A 26,395-nucleotide genomic window follows, 5' to 3' on the forward strand; every position below is an offset into this window, starting at 1 on the left:
ATGTTAATGGCTTGCTGATGGAGGCAGATCTTTCCAGTTGGAAATGATGCATCTGGCCTTGTTCTTAATCCATCACTCCACTCATTTCTTCCCATGCATGGCAGGTGGGAGGAGGCAATTATTGATTGGCTTTGGGAAGCACTCAATATTTGTGGGTCGGCCAGCCACGCTCCACTTTTCAGTCTCTTTGGAGACCCTGTCTATAGAATAGACTTATTTTGGTCTGCTTTCTGCTATATACCGTTTTCCCTGACCCAGTCAAGGAGGCCTCTGATGGCTCAGCTGGGGATGAGGAGTGGCTGCTGGTAAGTCATTGTAGTTACACATCTAGGCCACATGCTTCAATCCAGTTATATAAGTAATAAAGATGATTCCTTTTTTCCTCCTCTCTCTCAATATTTCTGAGTTATTGGCCCCTAAAATCCTAACCCATCAACGGAATTTATTCCAAAGGAGAGAGGGACATAAAGAATCTCCTTGCATTGGAAACTTCAGATTTGCTCATTTAGTCAGTAGATATTTATTGAGTACGTACTTGGTGGGCAGTATGGTGCTGGGTGCTGGGCGTGTTGAGGTAACTAAATGAGCATTGTGGAGGCAATATCCAGTGTGTGTGTATAGTCAATAAATAGATGATCCCCCAATTAGTTTATTACAAATGTTAAGGAATTTTACTATGAAAGAAAAGTGCTGTAGGAGTCACTGTTGTTGGGGCACCTGGGTGGCTCAGTCAGTTAAACGTCTGCCTTTGGGTCATGACCCCAGGGACTTGGGGTTCAGCCCAGCATGAGGCTCCCTGCACAGTGGGGGGCTGTTTCTTTCTCTCTCTCTCTCTCTCTCTCTGCCTACCGCTCTGCCTGTTTGTGCGTGTGCGCTCTCTGTCTCTTTCAAATAAATAAATAAAATCTTAAAAAAAAAATTCACTGTTGTTGCTCAGGCAGATCAGCCGGCCTAGCCTCAAAGACACCCCCACCAGTACGTCCCCCCACCCGCAACATCCCATTTCCCACAAGGCACAGGGGCACTGTGCAAAGTGAGCCTTGGCAATACCCTATCTGTATGTGTCCCCAGGGTAGATATGCAAAATACATTCACAGTGGTTTTGGGTTACAGAATTATCTTTAATTAGAGATGTTAAATGGCCAAATTAAAAGAAGAGGGAACAACTGCCAAAAAAAAAAAAATTGGGGAGACCATCATATCAAGGAAATAATTGTGTAATAATCCCTGTTGTACTCTTCTAAGAATATGAACAGGAACAGTCTTTTTGGTCTCTAAGCATTCAGAGCAAGCGTCAGGCTCCTCTTGGATGTCAGGGGCAGTTCCAAAGCTGTGCTTTCAATTCTCTGGGTATGGAAAGAGGGACCCATGGGGCCGGGAGAGCCTCCTATTCAAAAGTGTCTTTCCGGTGTTCCCACTAACAAGAACTTTCTCTTCGTTAACAAATACCTATTCTTAGGGTTGAATCTGTTAATAATTTGTTTCTTAGTATAAATATCTGCATTGGGATAGTAGGAATTGGAGTTGAGGAATTGAGGGAGTAATAATAATGATTACTGTTTACACAGAACCTAGGAAACTGATTGCATGAATTAGCTGGTAAGGATTTTTTTGAGTCTGGTACTGTTATTATTCCAATGGATTTTAAGAAGGCGTTAGGAACTTGCTTAAGGTCATAGCCCTATTAATTGGCAGAGTCATAATTGGAACCCAGAATATTCTGACTTCAGCATCGTCAATGCTTATGTCTCATTGAGCACTTATGGGAAGGAAGGGAGAGATCATCTCTGCAAGGCCAGAAGGCATTGTGAGAGGGTAATGGGATAATAATGATAATATTAATACAGATAGCTTCCATTTATTGGGTACATACTCTGTGTAACTCATCTCATATATGTCATATCCTTAACCCTCTCAATAACTTCACAGGGAGGGCCGTGTGATCCCCATTTTACAAATGAGAAAAGAGAGTCTAAGAGGGGTTGCATGACCATACTCAAAGCTATACATCTTTAGGGGGAGAGGCAGCTTGGATTGTCAGGCAAAGTAGTACCACGTGAATTCTATCACCAGGGTCATAAACTGCTGGTGCTGTTTGGAGGACATATTGCTGGAGGTCTCAACATCATGATTCTGGCATAAACCACATTGGGAAGAAATTGAGACCCAAGAACTAGAATTCTATGAAGTTTACTTACCTACTCTGAATTTGTTATGCTTCTGTATCTAATTAACCCTGAACCACAAAACTCCTTGGGGAGTTTTGAGTCCTAATGGAATAACTTAATTTACATATGTAGCCTTGGACCCTGGAGGGAAGCTTGGGGAGGAATGGTGGAAGGAGGAACCTCTGATAGACCCAGATCTCTGTGGCTGCCTGAGAGTGGACTAGTCTGGATATACATCAGCTTGGCCACATCTGTCCCATAGTGCAAGTTTCTCCCCCAAAAGGCCTAGAATCCCCAAGTTGCTTAATGTTACTCTGTCAAGGTTATCAGAAGACACCTTATCCGAAAGCCACTCATGAACATGAACCCCTGGGAAGTGTGATACCGTAAGTCTCTTTTTAAAAATGCAATGGCAGCTTTTTGTGGGGACTGAGCCCAGAGCCTCAGGTATTTGTTTGGGGCTGGGGGGCTTCAGTGAATGGGCTCCAGTCACTGTTGCTGCTTGTGTCTGAGCCCAAACTCATACAGTCGTCCAACTATTGCCTCAGCTCCTTCCTCATGGACAAGCCCAGCCTTTGCCATGCTACTCAAGTCCCAACAGAGGGGCTGGATTCCTCAATTTCCCTTCGTGTATAAATGCTACTAAATGCCAAGAGTGATGCCAGGCCACACTCACAGATCTGGTAGTTTAATTAACTGTGTTTTCTGGAAGTAGAATTAGGCATGCTAATAAGGCATGCTTAAGTAAAACGTAAGCCAGGCTGTCTGATGAGAAAGTTCTTTGCTGACAACTTCATTAAACATATATGAGGAAGTGAGTCAAGCATTTCAGCAGAGAGGAAATCTAGTAGACAGTGGGCAGGGAATAATAGGAACACCAGCAGGGCTTAGAGATACATGAATACGAAGCATAGTTCTAAGGATGAGAATAATTGGCGTTGGCACGCACGCATGCCAGTATAGAGGATTAATGAATCTTTGTTTATTCACTCATTAAAAAAAAATATTTATGGAGCAATTTTTCCATCCCAGGTACTGTACTAGGCAATAGAAAATAGGTTGAAGAAGGAGTGTCGACCCTCTTGTACTTACCAAGTCTAGTGGGTTAACATTACCAGGAATTTGGGGGGAAACCATTGTCTGGTAGACAATTTGGGCAAATTATTTAATATTATTTTAAAAATCTCAGTTTGGAAACATATAGTCAAAGTGTGTAAAACTCAAATGTAAAGTTTAATGAAAAATAATAAAACAAAGGCCTGTGTCTCGGTTTAAGGAACAGAAACTAAGATTTCAGAAGCCTCCTGTGAACCCCTTCTGAATTTAATTCTCTTCTCAGCCCCACCCAAAGGAAACTACCCTGATATTTGTGTTAGCTTTCCTCTTCCTAGTTGTTTTCCTTTTGCATGTTTCTCCGAACAATATTTTGGGGCTCTGAAAAGTATACAGGTGAATCTAAATATCACTTTGGTGAGAATTAACTGCATTATGATGTTAAATCTTTCTATCCAAGAATCTTGCATCTCTCTTCATTTGTTTAGGTTTCCCACAGTCTTGCAGTAAAGTTTTTTTTTTTTTTTTCAGTAAAACATTTTACTTCTTTGGTTAGCTTTTTTCCCTAGCTAAAAGCATCTTTTTAAAAAAAAAAGTATCTTAAAAATTCTGATTTTTTGACTGATTGATGAGGGTGTAGAGCAATGCAATTGACATTGTAAACAGGAATTATTAAACTCTGTTACTAATGAATTTTTGCAGCTGTTTTGGACGTCTATGTAGATAATCATAAGATATGCAAATACTGACATATTCCTTTCAAATTCATTTTGGTCTGTTTTTCTTATCTTACTATACAGGCTAAGATCTCTAGTACAATGTTAAATAGAAACTGTATTAAATAGGCATCCATGTCTTTTACCAGACAGTGTATGACAGTGAAATGCTAGAAGCACTACGTTTAAGTATGCTTTGCTGTCAGTTATTTTTAGATATACTTTGATAAGTTAGAGACTTTCTAGTTCCGGTTTTTGAGGTTTTCTTTTTGAAAATCATGAGTGGATATTGAATTTTATTGAATGCTTTTCTTACATCTATTGAAATGATCATTTAGATTACCTGATGTTTAATTTTAAGCCGGACTTTTATTCCTGAGAAGGAAAACTAACTTGATCATGTTACGTGATCATTTTACACATTTTGGGCTTCAAAGTTACAGTATTTTCCTTAGGATATTTACATTTTTGTTCATGAGTTTATCCTGACCTGTGTGATTGGTTTCTTTCTTGTGCTGTCTTTGTGTGAGTTAGGTATGAAATTATGACAGAATATGAATTGAGTAGCATTTCTTCATTTTATGTTTTCTGAGAGAATTTATGTAAGATTAGAGTTATTTTTTACTTGAATATTTAGTAGAATATGCCTGTGAAGCTCTCAGGGCCTACTTTTTTGGGGGGGGGTTAGTTTTAAAATATTAATTAAATTTATATAATGGTTATAGGATTTATCCAGATTTTCTATTTCTTCAGTTATTGTTGGTAAGGACTGCCCCCTCCACCAGGGATTGAAATGTTTCATCTGGTTTTCAGATTTACAAAAAGTTGGTCATCATTTTCTAATCTTAGTATCTCTATTTTAAAAAACAACCTCAAATCTCAGATAGGCACAGTATCTTTTCCCTGACAATTTTCCAATGACAGTGTTTATTGAATACCACACTGTTAATTCAAACTCTGCTCCCTGCCACCATTCTCATTTTGAAGAATTTGATCTCTGAATTCAGATGTCCATAACTTGACCAGGTGTTTGTCCCAAAGCTGAGCTTTAATTGGCTTTGGTATGCCAAAACTTGCTCAATGTTACCTTTTACTGTTTGGGGTTGAGAGGCAGTTGCCTCCTGTACCATACGAATCCTTGAATTTGTGGACTGTGTTCTCTTTCACCTTTTTCTGAAAGCCAACCAAATCTTCTCCAAGCTCCTTGCTTCCCTGTGGCACCTATTGAATGCATCCAATTGTAACCAAAACATACAGCTAACATTTTGTCTTCTGAAATTTTCTGCTAGGGTTATAAATTCACTAGTTACATGAGCTGCCTTCCAGGTTCGTATAGTGACGATTCCACCAAAGGCTTCCTAATGTATAAAAAAGATTGCCGTTCTGGACTCTGCTCAGGTTCCCTGCTGCTGACCAACTGAACACAAAACCAGTGTCACCGACTAAGGGCATTTTTCTTGTTAGCAGAGTCCCCCTTCTGATACCAAATTCTGTGCCCGTCAAGGCTATGCCACAGTACCAACCAGATGACTTCAAAAAGTTCAGCGTAGTCTCAGAGGCTCTGCCCCTCACAGTCACTGACACGTGTTGCCCCACAGCAAGAAGGAAAGGGGTGGCTTGCGTGGTTGCCTGTGTCCCTATTCTTCATCTCTCTCCTGCTTTGCTCTGTAGTGTAGGAAGCTGACACATCTTCCCATGTCAGCTGGCTTCTCACGGGTGTGTCACTGGAAAGCACGGGGGAGAAAGGATGGGGTATTTCTGAGATTCTGAAAGGAAAGCCCACTGTACCAGTGTTGGTCCTCTCCCATCCCCCTGGATAGTTCTTGCACTGACACTTGAAGCCAAGGAAGGCTCCTCTCAGCTTCACCAGGTGTCCTGACGCCTGGTGCCCACATTTCTATTTGGATGGGTCTACTTTTGGTGGGGAGTCTTTGCAAGGCTTTTTTGTTTGTTTGGCTAGGTTTCAGGATGGATTTCGGGGAGATTCAACAACTTCATGCTGCGGTCATTGTTCTTTTTCAGAAGTGCATTGGGGCCACTTGAAATTCTCTGCTTGGGTGTTTGGGCCACAGTGTTGGTGTGAATTTAGACTGTGAACCCATGAGAGCACTCTGTGGTTATGAGAGCTCAAGGAGAATATTTTTTCCTTTTCCACCCAGTGTCAAGGTAGAGGTGAACTATCACTTTCAGCATGCAGGGGTTGGTTTTTTATTATTTTTTCTGAGGGTGTAGGCCTTGGTGATCTCAACTTTGTGCAGGATCTTCCATTTGATGCCCTATCTTGGGGAGTAGCTAGGATTTACACACACCCCCACCAGCCGTGCACTCTGCAGTTTTATTAAATGTGTCTCTAGGATTTAGTACAGATTCTCTATGCAGAGTTTCATATTTGCTTACCACCTAGAGTTCTTGCTTTCATTTCATTTTTAGATACTTTAAGATTCCTTTGTGACAGCTCAGTGATACATTTAAAATATTTTAAGAAACGTTTTATCCTGCATTTCAGTTGATTCAGTTGTGAGGGTTGTTCAGAGTATCTAATCTGTGTATAATGCCAGAAAAAGAAGTCTACTTCTAATCTTTAATTTATATTCTTTCTGTTGCATAGGAGGCAAAAGTCACGGGAGCATAGTCCCCATTTTAAAGTGCTATCATCATACCAAAAAGACATGGGGGAATAGGTGACTAGGTTAGCATAGGTTAATAGCTAATAACAAGGTCAATTGATAAGTTTAGTATTATTCACTTCTCTGGAATTTCACAGGTCCTCCTCTCTGTTGGAAGGTGGGGAATAATGTTTAATGAATTTAAATAAAACTGACCTGAAACCCCATTGTAAGTTAAAAAAGGAAGCACAAACTTGCTACAACAGAGCTGAGGATTTTTTTGTAGAAGAGGTTTACATTTAGAGGTGCTAGATTTTTTTTTAATTTATTTTTTAATTTTCAACATAACAGTATTCATTATTTTTGCACCACACCCAGTGCTCCATGCAATCCGTGCCCTCTATAATACCCACCACCTGGTACCCTGACCTCCCACCCCTCGCCCCTTCAAAACCCTCAGATTGTTTTTCAGAGTCCATAGTCTTTCATGGTTCACCTCCCCTTCCAATTTCCCCCAACTCCCTTCTCCTCTCTAACTCCCCATGTCCTCCATGCTGTTTGTCATGCTCCACAAATAAGTGAAACCATATGATAATTGACTCTCTCTGCTTGACTTATTTCACTCAGCATAATCTCTTCCAGTCCCGTCCATGTTGCTACAAAAGTTGGGTATTCATCCTTTCTGATGGAGGCATAATATTCCATAGTGTATATGGACCACATCTTCCTTATCCATTTGTCCGTTGCTAGATTTAGTAAATAACAATACTAATTTTTTAAGAATAAGTATGTCCCTGCAATATTTGAGACCTTGCAAAAATTTTGTTACCATAAATTAAAGTTTAAATGAATGTCATTTATTCTACCTGGCAACCCTGCTCTCATTTCATCCGGTCAACTCTTGCTCATGTTTTCTGCTTCCACCAAATTCTGCTGCTTCTTTATTTCATCTTTTGTGGATATTCCTTTTCTTTGCTTTTGGTTAACCTGAAAGGAAGATTTTTATGAAATATACTGTAGACTTTTACCAGTGACTTGGAGGTTGATGTCAGGTTTGTGTGATACTGCAGCAGAGCCAGAAAACAATTTAAAATAGAATATCAGCTACCCCTTTCCTTTAAGATCAGTAACTACGCTCACAACTTTGGACTTCCACGTAGCCATCTGTTCTCTGGTCTCCTGCAATGAACCCCCTTTTCTCTCTTCAACCTCTTTTATCTCTTCCCCAGTTTCTACTATGTTCTCAGACACCACCACCCCCACTTCCACAAAAACTTCTTACTTATTGCACAGAACAATTTAATTCTCTTTTCTTCACTCCTGGACCATCCTGCATAATCTTAAGGGATATCTTTCTACAACAACCCAAGAGGCAACCCAAGATGTTATAATTGATTTAAAAGTATTCTCTCACTTAGTTTTTATAAACTAACATCTTTTGCTTCCCTTTTCCCCACCTTGCATGATCACTGGTGATTATAGGTCTGAGCATGGAGGGAGAAAGAGGAAAGACAATGTTTAATGCAAGTACTAAGACTAAGCTTTGTTAAAAAGGAATCAGGAACACGAAGTGTTCTGAAATGTAGCTTTCTTGGTAGAAAAATTATTCAAACGCATTTATAGCATTGGCGGATTCAATAAATGTAGTCATAGTTTTCTACTACCTGGTGCCAAAATAGTGATTATGAATGCAGTATATAACACCAAATCACATAGTTGCTTTTCATGTTGTGAAGATTTATAATTAAATGGCATGTTTTTATACTATTATATGGTTAAAACATATTTTGTTAGCAATTCTTTTAATCATGGCATCAGTAAACTAAAAGTTTATAACACCGTATATGTTCTAGGACTTATTATTACCATAAGGCTATATATTGTTTCCTGAGACTGTCAACATCACAAATTTAAATGTATTAACTTCCTTCATAGATAGCACTGAAAAATGGAAACAAATTGATGTCTTTAGATGACAACTCTGTTGCCATGGGCCTCTGATGTGGATCAACTTTCTTAGTTGACAAGATGCAGTGCCTTACAAAGTAGGGCAGAATTTCTCAAGGTTGTTGGCAATGAAACTTAAGAGATTACACTCAATTTCATTGTGAGCTGACAATGACCTTTGACAAGGACCTCTGGTAGATTGCTTTATTGTACCCAATTTCCTGTCACCCCTTGCTTCTGCACCCTTACTGGTGCCTCATAGAGGCTGAACTGTATCTCCTTGCCCTTAAATTTGGGCCCAGCTTTGTGATTTGTTCTTGCTAGGGACCTATGCATAGAAATGATAGTGTGCCAGTTCCAAACCTGGGCTGTGCATTTCTGTAGCCCCCTTTTGTGCCTTGGTCATTTCATGAGAAGAACGTGCCTGGACTAGCCCATTGGTCCAGGGAGAATGAGGGACAGGTGGAGCAGAGGTGCTCTAGCCATGCCTCATCTAGGTCAGCCAAAATGGCAGATGCATTAGCGGTAATAGGATGAATGTTTCTTTAAATCACTGAATTTTGTTTTATATTTGTTTCTTTGTTTTGTTTCATTTTTGCATATAATTTTTGTGGCAATAGCTGACAGACCAGCAGACAGACCATTTTTAAAAGGAAAATGTTATAAAGACTCTGATGAAGGATGAGAATTTCCAAGTTTTCTGTTCGCTCTGATTGATATTACCAGCTGCCTGATGCATTGTTCTGAAAACTTTTCTAAAACGAGTCTGGTTTTACCACGAAAGTGATGTGATTGATTATTAATGTCTGCCACAGGGTTGGAAAGGGAAAGTGGAAAGATGTTTGCTATATATGTTCCATCCTTACTCAGACTCAACTTAGGTGTGACTGGCTATTAATGACTGATAGGGTAACTAGATCACTAGGGGCTTCCTTAGGTAGATTATGACTTGTCATCAAATCTCACCTGACTCTTTCTAGTCTGTTTTGTTTTCTTTCAAAAATACCTGCCTTCTCTAAGTATTGTCATATCTATCTATTGGGTGGCACATGTTGTAGTTTCTTTGGCCTTCTCCCTATCTTTCATAATGTCTTTGTAGCATGTCTTCCTGTTCTTCCTGTACACCAGAAGCTACGAAGCTAAAGATCACATTTTTTTTTTTTAAGATTTTATTTATTTATTTGTCAGAGAGAGAGCGAGCGAGAGCGAGCACAGGCAGACAGAGTGGAAGGCAGAGGCAGAGGGAGAAGCAGGCTCCCTGCCGAGCAAGGAGCCCGATGTGGGACTCGATCCCAGGACGCTGGGATCATGACCTGAGCCGAAGGCAGCTGCTTAACCAACTGAGCCACCCAGGCGTCCCTAAAGATCACATTTTTAAGGCTCCCTTAACTAGTTGCAATTTAGGTTTTACCAATCAAATGCACTTGTAAATTAGAACTGAGTTAAGTGGGAGGAGGGTCAGGGTCTGGAACCTCCACTGGGCTGCCTGGGATTGTGATAGAGCAGCAGCTTCTTCAGTCAGCAGAGAAATTACTTTTCCTCCTTGATTTCTTCATTCCCATCTTCCTGCCTGTCATCCTCAATTACATTCCACACAGCCTCTCTGGCAGAAGGTGTGTCCTGCCAGCATGCCCTTAGACAGTGGTTCTCTTTGTTTCTCTTCAGCACTCCTCACATCACTGATGACAGCATTCCTTTGAAGTAGTCAAGTATTTAAATCTCATTTTTCCTGGGAAAAATAAGAACAGCTTAAGTTACTAGGAGTCTTGGAGGTGCATGTCTGTAAAGAAGCCACACAATTGGGCATGGTGTTGGAGCCAGTGAATCTCTGGAGCAGAAAGCATTGGGTTTCTTCACTAAGGAAGCTCTTGTGGTCTGATCCTGGGAATAAGTGACCTTATGCGGGGAAAAAAAATCCAGTCTTCATTGCCCAGTTATGTTTACCATTTAATTAATGGGTGAAATTTTCTACCCTTTAAAAAAAAATCAATAATACAATGAAGTCTTGAAGATAGGACAAATCAGATTTCAGGCATGAGGAATTCATCAATAGCCACAGAATAATGGCATGTAGAATTGAAAGTGACTTCAGAAGTAGTTTAATCTAACATTCCACTCTATGGAGAAATCTCCTTTTATATCATCCTTGAGAGGGCTGAGTTCTCATAACAAAAATGCAGCCAAGCAGGGACCGCCACCTCATTAGAAAATTCTATTCAACATTTCCCCAAGTGTGTTTCATTTTGGAAAGTGATAATTTGCAGAAAAAGGTTATGAGATCAAATGCATTATTAGGAAAACATTTTACAGAATTCCCTGCTCTTGGAGAGCCATCATGTAAATTAGAGTAATAAGAGTTCTGCAGAGATCAGGAGGGGAGAAAGCTATTTTGTTTAAACCAAAATTTTCCACACATTTAGCCATGGAACTTCTACCTCTTCATAGTGGGGATCCGAAGACATACTTGAAAAATGTTATAAAGCTGATTATAAAACTCTTTATAATGAGAGAATTTTGTATCTTTGTATCTTCTCTTACACCTACAGCAATTAATTTTCATTGTGACCTGGAGCCACTGAAAAAAAAAATGAGTAATCTCCTTTCCACATGAAAACCTGTATGATGGTCACTGAGGACTATCAGTGGGTAAGGGGTGGAAGCTGTGGGAGGAAAGTGAGGGCATCATGAGGGTCAGAAAAACGTCCCCCCTACTAATTTGTCATTCTGTCTGGCCTGTGACTTTTCATATTCTACCCAATTCCTTCTTCATTTTGCTCCACAGAGTGACTTTTCTATTCTCACCCTGTATTTCCCTTCAAAATCTCAGTGCTTCCCATAATGAAATGGATAAATTTCAGTTTCCTTGATGAGGTATACAAGGTGATGCACGATCTGGTCCTTGTTTCTTGCAATTTTTTCTTTGGTCAGTATTTTCTTTCGCCATTCTTCTTAAACTAGGGCAGTAATGAATTACTTGCCATTCTTGGATCCACAGTGCCATTTCACACTTCACAGGCTTTGCACAAGCTGGTCTCTATGTCTGGAAGAACATGCTCTCATTCCTCATGCCCACCTTGCATTCCATTAGTCATCATCCACTCCCCAAATTAATATCACAATTTGTGTGAAGACTTTGATAAGTTCTCCCCTCCCCACATAGACCCCCAGCAGAGTTAACCACTACTTGTTATTACATTTGAGTGTTGTACACAATTTTATTTTTTTTTTCTTATCACTCTGTGGTGTAAATATTTGTTCATATGTGTGTCTCTTATTATGGTTTCTGAAGATAGAGACTATATTAGTTTCCTAGAGCTACAGTAAAAAGGTACTACAAACTGGATGGCATGAAAAAAACAGAAATGGATTGTCTTGCAGTTCTGGAGCTAGCAGTCTGAAATCCAGGTGTCAGCAGAGCCATGTTCCCTATGAGAGCTATAGGGCAGTCCTTCCTTGCTTCTTCCTGGTTTCTGGTGGCTGCAGTCCTTGGTGTTCTGGGTTTGCAGCACTCTAGTCTCTGCCTCTGTGATTACATTGGCCTTCTCTCTGTATGTCTCTCTCTTCTTCTAGGGACACCAATCATGGGATTAAGGATTCTTTCTACTCCAATATGACCTCATCTTAACTAATTCCATCTGCAACCACCCTTATATGAAATAAGGTCTCATTCTGAGGTACTGGCGTTTAGAACTTCAGCATATCGTTTTAGAGAATATAATTTAGCCCATAGCAGGGACTAATCTAATTTTTCTTTTGCTAGAGAGTGGATGCTTGGTAAATGTTCCCTTGGTTAAGACCCATGTTTTAAGTTAGACACCTCAGTTGTCTGGTTACCTGTACTTTCTCTTTCTGTTATTTAAAATATTGCTATGAAAAAAATTAGAAGATAAATAAATAAATAAATAAATAAAATAGTGCTGTGAACAACTGTGCATCCATTTTTTCTTCACCTCTGCTGAATTAAGAATTGATTAATTAAGAATTAAGTCTATTCCTGAAATTCAAGTTCTTGAATGGAGCTGGGCATTGACTCAGGCCAACTGAAGAGATGACTACAAAGGTACATCAGGTAGGTGGGCAGTTAATTCATTCATGATTCATTATTCATTCATCAATGTGCCCACTACCTATCAGATACTAGGTTAGTGAATAATCACCATTATTCACATGCTGCATGCCTTCTTGGAATTTGTAACCTAAGTGCCCTGAGCACTGAGCACATCCCTACCTTCAAGATCTCCCAGTTTAATGGAGGAGATTGACATGTTAAATGATAATTGCAATGCAGTGTTGACCTAACATTGTAACAGATGTTTACATAATGAAGTACATGCTGTGATACCTTTGACAAGGAGCACTTAAGCCAGCCAGAGTGGAGAGTTGGACATCTAAGGAGGGGTTTCTGGAGATGCAGACAGCTCAGTTGAGTATGAAGTGATGAATAAAAGCTGGGTATTTTTTTGTGTCTGAGTCTTTTATGGCTCAGGGAGTGGGAATTATTGCATCAACTAAAGCAAGGAGGTGAGAAACAAGTTGTATGTGATTCTGTGTGACCTAGAGTATAAATTGATGGGTAGGGAGAAGTGAAGATGATTGGAGAGATAGTTTCCAGATAACGAAGAGTTCCTTAAACCATGACATTTGTTTTTATTCTGATTACAAGTACAGTAATAGGCAATACTCAAACATTAGCAAAATAGCTGAGTAAGTCCCTGCAAATCCAATCCCAGAAATAACCATGGTCAACATTTTAACCTTCATTTATCCAGTGATTTTTTTATACATATTATTATTTTATCAAAATGGGATTATGCTACATACATATTTTTCTGTAGCTTGCTTCTTTAAGTAGTATTTCCAAGGCATCTTTCTACATTACATGGCTCATGGTGTGGGTGAACTCAAGTGTATTTAATTATTTCCATACTGATGAATATTAGCATGGCTTCCAAATTTTGTAATTACAAATAGTGGTGTAAGGAAGAATTTTAAGTGTATATTTTTGGGCAGTTGAGGGAGTATTTCTGACACATAAATTCATAGGAGTAAAATATGAACATTTTAAAAAGAAAAACCAAATTGCTCTCCAAAAAGGGTTATCGATTTATCCTCCTACCAATTCTGTGTGAGCACTAATTTCTCCAGATTACTATCAATCTTTAAAAAATATTTACTGTGGTGCCTGGGTAGCTCAGTGGGTGAAGGCTTTTGGCTCTGCTTTTGGCTCAGGTCATGATCTCAGGGTCCTGGGATCGAGACCCACGTTGGGCTCTCTGCTTAGCAGAAAGCCTGCTTCTCCCTCACTCTCTCTGCCTGCCTCTCTGCCTATTTGTGATCTCTTTCTCTGTTGAATAAATGGATAAAATCTTTAAAAAAAATTAAAAAATATTTGCTGAATGAAGGGCAAAAGATACCACATTCAGTTATAAAGTTGCCTCATAAGTAAGAGTGATTATCTTTTCAACTATTTATTGACCACTATTATTTAGCTATAAATTTCCTTTTTAAATACTGTATGTACTTTTTTTTAATAAACATATAATGTATCTTTAGCCCCAGGGGTACAGGTATGTGAATCGCCAGGTGTACACATTTCACAGCACTCACCGTACCACAAACCCTCCCCAATGTCCATAACCCCACCACCCTCTCCAGACCCCCTCCCTCCGGCAACCCTCAGTTTGTTTTGTGAGATTAAGAGTCTCTTATGGTTTGCCTCCCTCCCAATCCCATCTTGTTTCACTCATTCTTTTCCTACTCCCCAACCCCCCCCCATTGCATCTCCACTTCCTCATATCAGGGAGATCATATGATAGTTGTCTTTCTCTGATTGACTTATTTCGCAAAGCATAATACCCTCTAGTTCCATCCACGTTGTCGCAAATGGCAAGATTTCATTTCTTTTGATGGCTGCAATATATATATATGTATATATATACATATATATATATACCACTTCTTCTTTATCCATTTATCTGTTGATGGACATCTAGGTTCTTTCCATAGTTGGCTATTGTGGACATGGCTGCTATAAACATTCGGGTGCACATGTCCCTTCAGATCACTACGTTTGTATCTTTAGGGTAAATACCCAGTAATGCAATTGCTGGGTCATAGGGTAGCTCTATTTTCAGCTTTTTGAGGAACTTCCATGCTGTTTTCCAGAGTGGTTGCACCAGCTTGCATTCCCACCAACAATGTAGGAGGGTTCCCCTTTCTCCTCATCCTCACCAGCATCTGTCATTTCCTGACTTGTTAATTTTAGCCATTCTGACTGGTGTGAGGTGATATCTCGTTGTGGTTTTGATTTGTATTTCCCTGATGCCGAGTGATATGGAGCACTTTTTCATGTGTCTGTTGGCCATCTGGATGTCTTCTTTGCAGAAATGTCTGTTCATGTCTTCTGCCCATTTTTTTTTTTTTTTTTTTTATTTTTTTTTTTTTTTTTTTAATTTGACAGACAGATCACAAGTAGGCAGAGAGACAGGCAGAGAGAGAGGAATAGAAGCAGGCCCCCTGCCGAGCAGAGAGCCCAATATGGGGCTTGATCCTAGGATCATGACCTGAGCTGAAGGCAGAGGCTTTAACCCACTGAGCCACCCAGGTGCCCCTTCTGCCTATTTCTTGATTGGATTATTTGTTCTTTGGGTGTTGAGTTTGCTAAGTTCTTTATAGATTTTGGACACTAGCCCTTTATCTGATATGTCGTTTGCAAATATCTTCTCCCATTCTGTCAGTTGTCTTTTGATTTTGTTCACTGTTTCCTTTGCTGTGCAAAAGATTTTGGTCTTGATAAAATCCCAATAGTTCATTTTTGCCCTTGCTTCCCTTGCCTTTGGCGATGTTCCTTGGAAGATGTTGCTGTGGCTGAGGTCGAAGATGTTGCTGCCTGTGTTCTCCTCAAGGATTTTGATAGATTCCTTTCTCACATTGAGGTCCTTCATCCATTTTGAGTCTATTTTCATGTGTGGTGTAAGGAAATGGTCCAATTTCATTTTTCTGCATGTGGTTGTCCAGTTTTCCCAACACCATTTATTGAAGAGGCTGTCGTTTTTCCATTGGACATTCTTTCCTGCTTTGTCGAAGATTAGTTGACCATAGAGTTGAGGGTCTATTTCTGGGCTCTCTATTCTGTTCCATTGATCTATATGTCTGTTTTGTGCCAATACCATACTGTCTTGATGATGACAGCTTTGTAATAGAGCTTGAAGTCTGGAATTGTGATGCCACCAACTTTGGCTTTCTTTTTCAATATCCCTTTGGCTATTCGAGGTCATTTCTGGTTCCATATAAATTTTAGGATTATTTGTTCCATTTCTTTGAAAAAGATGGATGGTACTTTGATAGGAATTGCATTAAATGTGTAGATTGCTTTAGGTAGCATAGACATTTTCACAATATTTATTCTTCCAATCCAGGAGCATGGAACATTTTTCCATTTCTTTGTGTCTTTCTCAATTTCTTTCATGAGTACTTTATAGTTTTCTGAGTATAGATTTTGTGACTCTTTGGTTAGGTTTATTCCTAGGTATCTTATAGTTTTGGGTGCTATTGTAAATGGGATTGACTCCTTGATTTCTCTTTCTTCTGTCTTGTTGTTGGTGTAGAAAAATGCAGCTGATTTATGTGCATTGATTTTGTATCCTGACACTTTACTGAATTCTTGTATAAGTTCTAGCAGTTTTGGAGTGGAGTCTTTTGGGTTTTCCACATATAGTATCATATCATCTGCGAAGAGTGATAGTTTGACTTCTTCTTTGCCGATTTGGATGCCTTTAATTTCCTTTTGTTGTCTGATTGCTGAGGCTAGGACTTCTAGTACTATGTTGAATAGCAGTGGTGATAATGGACATCCCTGCCGTGTTCCTGACCTTAGCGGAAAAGCTTTCAGTTTTTCTCCATTGAGAATGATAGTTGCGGTGGGTTTTTCATAGATGCCTTTGATGATATTGAGGTATGTGCCCTCTATCCCTACGCTTTGAAGAGTTTTGATCAGGAAGGGATGCTGTACTTTGTCAAATGCTTTTTCAGCATCTATTGAGAGTATCATATGGTTCTTGTTTTTTCTTTTTAATGTGTTGTATCACATTGATTGATTTGCGGATATTGAACCAACCTTGCAGCCCTGGAATAAATCCCACTTGGTCGTGGTGAATAATCCTTTTAATGAACTATTGAACCCTATTGGCTATTTTTTTGGTGAGAATTTTCGCATCTGTGTTCATCAAGGATACTGGTCCATAATTCTCTTTTTTGATGGGATCCTTGTCTGGTTTTGGGATCAAGGTGATGCTGGCATCATAAAATGAGTTTGGAAGTTTTCCTTCCATTTCTATTTTTTGGAACAGTTTCAGGAGAATAGGAATTAGTTCTTCTTTAAATGTTTGGTAGAATTCCCCCGGGAAGCCGTCTGGCCCTGGGCTTTTGTTTGTTTGGAGATTTTTAAATCTCCTTACTTACTTACTTACTTACTGTTTCAAATCTCCTTACTGGTTATGGGTCTGTTCAGGCTTTCTATTTCTTCCTGGTTCAGTTGTGGTAGTTTATATGTTTCTAGGTATGCATCCATTTCTTCCAGATTGTCCAATTTGTTGGCGTAGAGTTGCTCATAGTATGTTCTTATAATAGTTTGTATTTCTTTGGAGTTAGTTGTGATCTCTCCTCTTTCACTCATGATTTTATTTATTTGGGTCCTTTCTCTTTTCTTTTTGATAAGTCTGGCCAGGGGTTTATCAATTTTATTAATTCTTTCAAAGAACCAGCTCCTAGTTTCGTTGATTTGTTCTATTGTTTTTTTGGTTTCTATTTCATTGATTTCTGCTCTGATCTTTATGGTTTCTCTTCTCCTGCTGGGCTTAGGGTTTCTTTCTTGTTCTTTCTCCAGCTCCTTTAGGTGTAGGGTTAGGTTGTGTATTTGAGACCTTTCTTGTTTCTTGGAGAAAGGCTTGTATCACTGTATATTTTCCTCTCAGGACTGCCTTTGCTGTGTCACACAGATTTTGAACCGTTGTGTTTTCATTGTCATTTGTTTCCATGAATATTTTCAATTCTTCTTTAATTTCCTGGCTGACCCATTCATTCTTTAGAAGGATGCTGTTTAGTCTCCATGTATTTGGGTTCTTTCCAAATTTTGTCTTGTGATTGAGTTCTAGCTTCAGAGCATTGTGGTCTGAGAATTTGCAGGGAATGATCCCAATCTTTTGATACTGGTTGAGACCTGATTTATGACCCAAGATGTGATCTATTCTGGAGAATGTTCCATGTGCGCTAGAGAAGAATGTGTATTCTGTTGCTTTGGGATGGAATGTTCTGAATATATCTGTGATGTCCATCTGGTCCAGTGTGTCACTTAAGGCCTTTATTTCCTTGTTGATCTTTTGCTTGGATGATCTGTCCATTTCAGTGAGGGGAGTGTTAAAGTCCCCTACTATTATTGTATTATTGTCGATGTGTTTCTTTGATTTTGTTATCAGTTGGTTTATATAGTTGGCTGCTCCCATGTTAGTGGCATAGATATTTAAAATTGTTAGAGCTTCTTGTGGGACACATCCTTTGAGAATGATATAGTATCCTTCCTCATCTCTTATTATAGTCTTTGGCTTAAAATTTAATTGATCTGATATAAGGATTGCCACCCCAGCTTTCTTTCTTCTTTATTATTGGCATGGTAAACTGTTTTGCAGCCCCTCACTTTAAATCTGGAGGTGTCTTAGGGTCTAAAATGAGTTTCTTGTAGCAGCATATTGATGGGTTTTGTTTTTTTATCCATTCTGATACCCTGTGTCTTTTGATTGGGGCATTTAGCCCATTTACATTCAGGGTAACTATTGAGAGATATGAATTTAGTGTCATTGTATTGCCTGTAAGGTATGTATATACATTACTATTGAACCTTTTCTTTTTACCTTACAGAAACTCTTACATACTGTAGGTATGAACTCTTTGTTGAACATATTCCAAATCTTTATGTTCAGTCTGTCATATGTCTAGTAACTTTGTTTATAGCTTATATAGAATTTTAAAAGTTATACTGTGATATCTCTTTATTTTTTATGACTTCTGAGTTTTATGTTTTTTTGAAAGAGACCTTTTCTATCTCACAATTTGAAATGTTCTGTATTTTTTAAAAATCATTTATTTTTATACTTAGGGATTTTTTTTTAAGCCATCAGGAATAAATTCTTTTGTATGATGTGAGATGGGGATTTAGTGATTATTTATTTATTTATTTATTATTTTTACATTGAATTATTTTTTTCTCCCCCACTATTTGGAGATGTTTACTTTGTCACACACACAGAAACACACACACACACACACACACACACACACACACACAGGTCCATTTCTAGGCTCTAAAATCTGTCCCATTGAGATTTTTTCTATTCCTGTGCCAGTGCCATCCTGTCTAATTACTAGAGCTTTGGAGTATATTTTAACAGCTAAGATGTCAAGTCTTTCATTCATCTTTGTTGGAGTTTTTTTAAGCTATTCTTGTTCATTCACTCTTGGGCATGCTACTGAGTAGGACCAGATTCAGCTGAAAACTTAAAACCAACAGTGGTTTAAACTAGATGAAAGTGTATTTATTTCTCCATCAAATAAAACTTGGTCCAGGGACACTATGGTGGGTACATGATTAATAGGAGATCAGTATTTTCTATCCTGCTCTTTCACTATCCTCAGTATTTGGCTTCGACCTCATGTTCTAAAATGACTGCTCAAGTTCCCACCACAACATGGGAAGTGGCAAGTGAGGATGAAGAGGCAAAGGGGGCATGCTGGCTTCCTTTGAGAGGGTTTCCTAGTAGCTGCAATACAACATTTATCTTTATACCTTATTGGCAAAACTTGGTGCCATATGTGTACCTAATTGTTGCAAAGCCGGAAATTATATTCTTTGTTATGTATAGCCAGTGCTCGAAGATTTATTACTAAGAAAGAGACTTTTAAAAATGTGTGTTGGGATTGAAAACTAGTGTCTCTACACAGCGCCTTTTATCCCACTGGGATTTTGATGGAATTACATTAAATTTATAGGTAAATGGGGAGGTAATTGATATTGTTATGGTGTCACAGCTCTCTAACCAAGAACATGGATTGAATCTCCATTTATTTGGGTCTTCCTTTATATTTTTTAGCAAAATTTTATTTTGTTATTTTTTAAAAAATTTTATTTATTTATTTGTCAGAGAGAGAGAGAGAACAAGCAGGGGGAGTGTCAGGCAGAGGGAGAAGCAGGCTCCCCACCAAGCAAGAAGCCTGATGTGGGACTTGATCCCAGGACCCTGGGATCATGACCCAAGCTGAAAGCAGACGCTTAACCAACTGAGCCACACAGGTGTCCCTTGGGTTTTTTTCCTAATAAACATTCTACCCCTATCTTTTAAAATTTATTCCTATGGGGCGCCTAGGTGGCTCAGTGGGTTGGGCCTCTGCCTTCGGCTTGGGTCACGATCCCAGTGGCCTGAGATTGAGCCCTTCATCAGGCTCTCTGCTCAGTGGGGAGCCTGCTCCCTCTCTCTGTGCCTCTCTGCCTACTTTGATCTCTGTCAAATAAATAAATAAAATCTTTAATAAATAAATAAATAAAATTTATTCCTAGGTGTCTTATAATCTATTTTGTTTTTAATTATTGCTAGAGTTAAGTACTCCCTGTGCTTCCCTCGTGCTTTGTATATACTTCCAAAAGAGCAACCATTAATTGTATTGTAATTGCCTATTTACTTCCTAACTGATTTCCAATGTAATCTTGAGGCCATTTGTTGCATCTCATTCATGGTTGTGTCCTTAGTATCATGCTTCACATTTAGAATATGCTTTATAATATTTTTGAGTGAATGAATGATGCCATTATTAAGAGTTTCTGGCACTTAGTAGTTGTACAATAAAGATTACTTCTTAACTTCCTTCCACTTTCCCTTTTTATTTTGGTGGATAGTGAAAGAAAAAAAAAAGAGGGAATTCAGGTAGGTGGTTTAGGATTCATTTATACATAAACATGAAAATATTTTCATTCCCCCATCCTTCCACCTGCCTTTCTGGATCATTGCTCACTTATCTAATGAAGGGGAAGGGAGTAGGACTTGATATTCACCATCCCTGAAAATAACTTTGATTCCAATTTTGCGTTCCCTTCCAATAGGAACGCTTTCTCATTTCTTTAAGGTTTTGTGTTTGTGGCAAGTACTGAAATACAGTTCATTTATGTATTGATATTGATTTAGTTTTTCTTAAGTTTTTGATTTCTGGGGGAATTTTCTGAATCAGATACTCAAACAGATACAGAGGAACACAGACTATCAGGGAAGGAACATGTACTATTTGGCAAGGTAATTGGGACTCCTGTTGGCTTACATACCGCACTTCCAAGTGCAACATCCAGCTGTTGCTTACTGTCTTCAGGCCTTGATCTTGCATAGATGTAAAAAAATTTTCTTGGAGTCCCACTTGTTGACCGAACCTTTGGGCCTTGATATTTGCTAAAGTGAGAAGTGGTGTAAGGTGCTTCTCATGAGGTCAGTGCCTGGATTTCTAACATCATAAACAGATGTGTTTCCTAGAAGTCTTGTTGCCATTTCACTATCTCTGGAGAATTCCTATACATCTGAGTATGCTAATATCCAAAATTGTCCATCCATTCTCACTGGAGTTAGTCTACTAGAGTTGAATGGATATGTTTTGTTTCTGGAAGTCTCTCATTGTCAAAAGCACAAGAACTTCCTGTGTGCTATTTGGCTATCAAATTTGGCATGGTCCAATGAGGAATGTATACATCTTTTGAAACAAGGATGTTTCTGCTCTGATAGCACAAGAATAAGGATTTAGCTGTGTTTCAGAGCAGTGGAGGGGTTTGGAATGGTGTTGGGCAAGGAGATAGGAGGCCAGGGTTATAGTTTTGCCCTTTCACTTAATAATCAATGGACTTAGAGTCACATTTTTAAAACCAATCTCTAGATAAAACTGTTGTGACTATCAATATTAAGCTAATAACATTCCAAGAGAAAGGTCTCTTTTCCCTTTATTAAAAAATTTTTTTAAAGATTTCATTTTTAAAAAATTTATTTATTTTAGAGAGAGAGAATGTGTGGGTGGAGGGGCAGAGGGAGAGAGAGAAGAATCTCAAGCAGACTCCCCACTGAGCAAGGGCCAGATACAGAGCTTGATCTTACCACCCTAGGGTCAAGACCTAAGCCAAGGGACGTCTGGGTGGCTCAGTCAGTTAAGTGGCTGCCTTTGGCTCGGGTCATGATGCCAGTATCCTGGAATCAAGTCCCACATCAGGCTCCCTGCTATGCAGGGAGCTTCTCCCTCTGCCTCCGCCTGTCACTCTGCCTGCCTGTGTGCTCTCTCTCTCTGACAAATAAATAAAAATAAAATCTTAAAAAAAAAAAAAGACCTAAGTTGAAACCAGGAGTTGGATGCTTACCCAACTGTACCACCCAGGTACCCCTAAAAGATTTTATTTTTAAGTAATCTCTATACCCCATGTGGGGCTTGAATTCACAGTCTTGAGATCAAGAGTTGCACACTCTGCTGACTGAGCCAGCCAGGCGCCATCCGTTGCTTTTTCACTCAGATGCTATCTTATTTCCTAACACATTTTTTTTTTTAAGATTTTATTTATTTGACAGACGGAGATCACAAGCAGGCAGAGAGGGAGGCAGAGAGAGAGGAGGAAGCAGGCTCCCTGCTGAGCAGAGAGCCTGATGCGGGGCTCGATCCCAGGACTCTGAGATCATGACGTGAACCGAAGGCAGCGGCTTAACCCACTGAGCCACCCAGGCGCCCCTTGCTAACACATTTTAAGCTAACATCCAACACTTAGAAAATGGGGAGGCCTCACTGAAATATTAGTTTGTAATTAATTGCCAAATCTGACATTTTTATGGCAAAAGTAATCTTATTTATTTCAAAATTTTGATAAGAGATTTAAAAAAAAAAAAACTTGTTCTGAAATACCAGTAACTAAAAATTATTATAACTAGAAATATATATAGACAATAAATTTTGGTTTTAATTATCATGTCTCCAAGTTACATTTTATTTATTTTTTTAATTTATTTGACAGAGATCACAAGTAGGCAGAGAGGCAGGCAGAGAGAGAAAGAGAGGAGGAAGCAGGCTCCCTGCTGAGCAGAAAGCCCGATGCGGGGCTCGATCCCAGGACTCTGAGATCATGACCTGAGCCGAAGGCAGAGGCCTTAACCCACTGAGCCACCCAGGCACCCCGTCTCCAAGTTTTAAAAGGCATTTTTTTTCTTTCTCTGTATCTTACTTTTTGGTCTTTGCCCTTACACTTGCATATTTTTAGATAGTTGTAATAACAGTGCACATATTGTTTTGTATTCTGTCTTTGTTTTGGCAATGGGAAGTAAAATAACAAGCACTATAATCAAAACAGAATTCTTTTGAATCTAGCTGTAACTAAAAACATCATTCATAAAATCACAGAAATTGAAGAAAAAAATGAAAGAAAACAGACAGAGTGTCTTATTTGTGGAATTTCTATTTAGCAAGACACATTAGCACAACATTTTAAAACTTACCCTTCTAGGTTCATCAGAATTTCCATTGTTTGAAAGAAGGTTGTGTCTGTTTATGGAGACCTTCGGACATCTCATAGGTGTTTGGGAACCCAGAAAACTGAGCAGCCATGTTCCCTGTCTTAGTCTGTTCGAAACGCTTTAACAGCTTACCACAGACTGGCTGGCTTATAAACAAGAAATTTTGTTTCTCAAAGTTCTGGAGATCAAGGTGCTGGGCCAATTTAGCATCTGGTGCAAGCCCACTTTCTGGTTCATAGATAGTTGTCTTTTTGCAGCGTCTTCACATGGCAGTAGGGACAAGGGAACTCTCTGGGGTCTCTCTCTCTCTCTCTCTCTCTCTCTCTCTCTCTTTTAAATAGGCTACATATCCAGTGTGGAGCACAAGGTGGGGTTGAGCTCACAACTCTGAGATCAAGACCTGTGCTGAGATCAAGAGTCAGACGCTTAACTGAGTGAGCCACCCAGGCGGCCCTGGGGTCTCTTTTATAGGGGCACCAATCCCATTCATGAGTACCTTCTGAAGTGACCTAATCATCTTCCAGGGACCCCATTCTCAAATTCCATTACATTGGGGATTGCGTTTCAATGTCTGAATTTGGGAAGGACAACATTTAGTCTGTAGACTCTCCTTTGCCCTGACTGTGACATCATACATTCTTAGCTAAGTCTTAAAGCAGTTTTCAGGCTCTACTTTCCCTTTGTGTATATGAAAACAGCTTTTTCACCTTATACCTGAGGTGTGTTCTGCCATCTTATAGTAATATCTAGCTTGACACGGTAATAAGCTCTTAAGGTAGGGGACTACTGTCATTCCACATCCAGAGAAGCACGCTATCAACACATTCCTGACTCTCAGCTGTACTTGCACTTTGGCAAGTTAATCTGTGATGAGCATATTGCATTTCAGTCTTGGAAAGACTTGTTGCCAGAAACCTTGGGCTTCTTTTCCTTTGAATTATCCGGACAAAACAGGTGAGCTCCTCAGAGGTAGTATAAGGGTGTAAAATAAAAGATGAACCAGATTTGGAAGTTGGCCACAGCCTTGAAGCATGCTCATTAATCTTTCCCCAGAGTGCTTCTTCCAGGAGGACTAGGGCAGTAAGTAGGCTTCTAGAAGTTCCTTGGGCTGTCACTTTTGCTCACCTTCCTGCAATAGTGCCACGGTTCTGATCTGATCACTTTGACTCAGACTCTTGAACTTGAAGAAGGCTTTTCCTTTTCTGTCATTGATGACAAAGATGGCAGAGATATTTTCTTCATTGCTGCGACTTTATATGTCTTACACATTTTTAAACTAAGGACCTAGGAGGGTTGGTATTTGTCTATGTGTAACTGTAAGCCTGTGTCTCCCAGATGGAGAGTGAGTATATTCGTGGTTCTTCAAGGTCTTGCCAAATAAAATTAGGTCATAAAAACAAACTTTCAAAAAAAATTCATATAATTTATGTCATTAATCATTTTACCATAAATTTCTAGAAAGTAGTAGTTATTCCAAGATCCCTTGGGCCATCATTTTAAGTTGTATTCTTGGGGTGCCTGGATAGCTTAGTGGGTTAAAGCCTCTGCCTTTGGCTCAGGTCATGATCCCAGGGTCCTGGGATCGAGCCCTGCATTGGGCTCTCTGCTCAGCAGGGAGCCTCCTTCCTCCTCTCTCTCTGGCTGCCTCTCTGCCTACTTGTGATCTCTGTCTATCAAATAAATAAATAAATAAATAAATCTTTTTAAAAAAATTGTATTCTTATGAGACAGAAGAATATTATCTTTTCTTTATCCTGGTTAGTCCTATGTGTTTGATAATACCTCCTTCTTCAATTTTTTAAAACAACTGGCCTCCTAGCATTTTGTCTGGAGTATTCTGGTCTTGTGTCTTTTGTACATGAATCTATTTTGGTACATTCAGAACACAGTATATTATTATATACTTAAACATTTATATATTTATCTCAAATTTTGCCTTGATTTTCTGTAATAACCCAACAGAAACATATGGACTATGGGACTTAGAATCAATTAGATGACCATACATTCTTGTTGGTCTAAGACAGCCCTGGTTTTATGCCTGTTATGTGGGTATAAACGTTAATAGGGTTTCCTTTCATGCTCAGGTTATTCTGATTTTTTTATTGTGTTAACATACAAGGTGTTATTTGCTTCAGGGGTACAGGTTTGTGAGTCATCAGTCTTAAACAATTCACAGCACTCGCCATAGCACATACCCTTTCCAATGTCCATCTGATTTAGATAATAAAGTATGATCCCCCTTGAGATGATGTCATTGATTGCTGGCTCTAACCAGATGTTAACTTAAGGCAGAGAACTTTTTATTGTGTTATTTTCAGGGTCGAGTTTCTTATATCTCTATTTTATGATGTTACTCTGAACACAGATTCTGTTACACTCAGGAAGAATATAACCTTACTCCTTATTTGTATCTTCCTCCTGTTTTTTCTTCCACAGTCAGGATTGAAGACTCTTTAAATGAAAAGTTTTCAAGATTTAAACAAGGTGTCTCAATTGTGGAAGCTTCAAGAAAAGAAGTGGTTTCTTTCTTTTAGCAGAATCTGGACTCAAGACAAGGATGAGAAGAATATCCAGAAGCTCCCCAACATCTCACCTATAGTACTAGGCAAGTCCTTTGGATGGACTGGGGAGGTACTTTGTTGGTGAACCATCCCATCCCCAATCCAAGCATGTAACTATATCCCCTCTGTCCCCACCCCTCTTTCAGGAGATTCCACCTCCCACACCTGAAGTAAAGAGAGGTATTTGGACTTGGCCATGGAATCCCAATCCATACAATTCTTGCAACAGGAAGGGCTTAGGTGGTCGTCAGGACAGTTTCAAAATTATGGTCATTTGTTGCAATTGAGCCCTCTAGAGTACCAAAGCCCCTCTATTTTTGTAATAGGGTTAACTTTTGTCCTTGTTTTTCTTGAATCTCATATAAGTAAACCTTTGAAACGTTGGTAATATTCCTTAAGTTTCATTTTCACTGGGGTCTACCGGTCACCTTGGAGAGTCCATACTCTTTCCTACACACTTAAAAGTACATACAGTTGTTCCCAATATCACATAATTCTTGTTCTAGATAATTAGTCTGTGGGGTAAGTATATACTGGGCAAAGGTCCATTATCATTCTGGAAGGTGCCCTGTCCCCTTTCTTCACAGTCATCCTTACATTGATACCTCAAGTGTTATCACTTGATATGACTCCCAGATCCCACTAGCCAAAGTAGCAAAAGCCCAGATTTTCCCACCCTTTTTCTTTCCCGATATTTCTGGAATTACTGTAGGGGCTAATTTGTTCCTAAAAATTGTCCTGATCCTTCTACTGCTTACAGGTAGTCTAAGAACC

At 39.2% G+C, this 26,395-nt stretch overlaps 1 long non-coding RNA gene across 1 annotated transcript in view; it reads left to right on the forward strand.

Annotated features, from left to right (window-relative positions):
- The window catches only part of LOC116567797, a 46,466-nt gene extending 20,541 nt beyond the window's left edge, over positions 1–25,925 (forward strand). The window contains exon 3 of the long non-coding RNA XR_004276337.1: positions 25,497–25,925. This is a non-coding gene — a long non-coding RNA (uncharacterized LOC116567797). The remainder of the gene's footprint in view (positions 1–25,496) is intronic.
- The last annotated feature ends 470 nt before the right edge of the window (positions 25,926–26,395 follow it).

This window comes from Mustela erminea, chromosome 10, assembly GCF_009829155.1.
Source record: "Mustela erminea isolate mMusErm1 chromosome 10, mMusErm1.Pri, whole genome shotgun sequence".
NCBI classification, from domain to species: domain Eukaryota; kingdom Metazoa; phylum Chordata; class Mammalia; order Carnivora; family Mustelidae; genus Mustela; species Mustela erminea.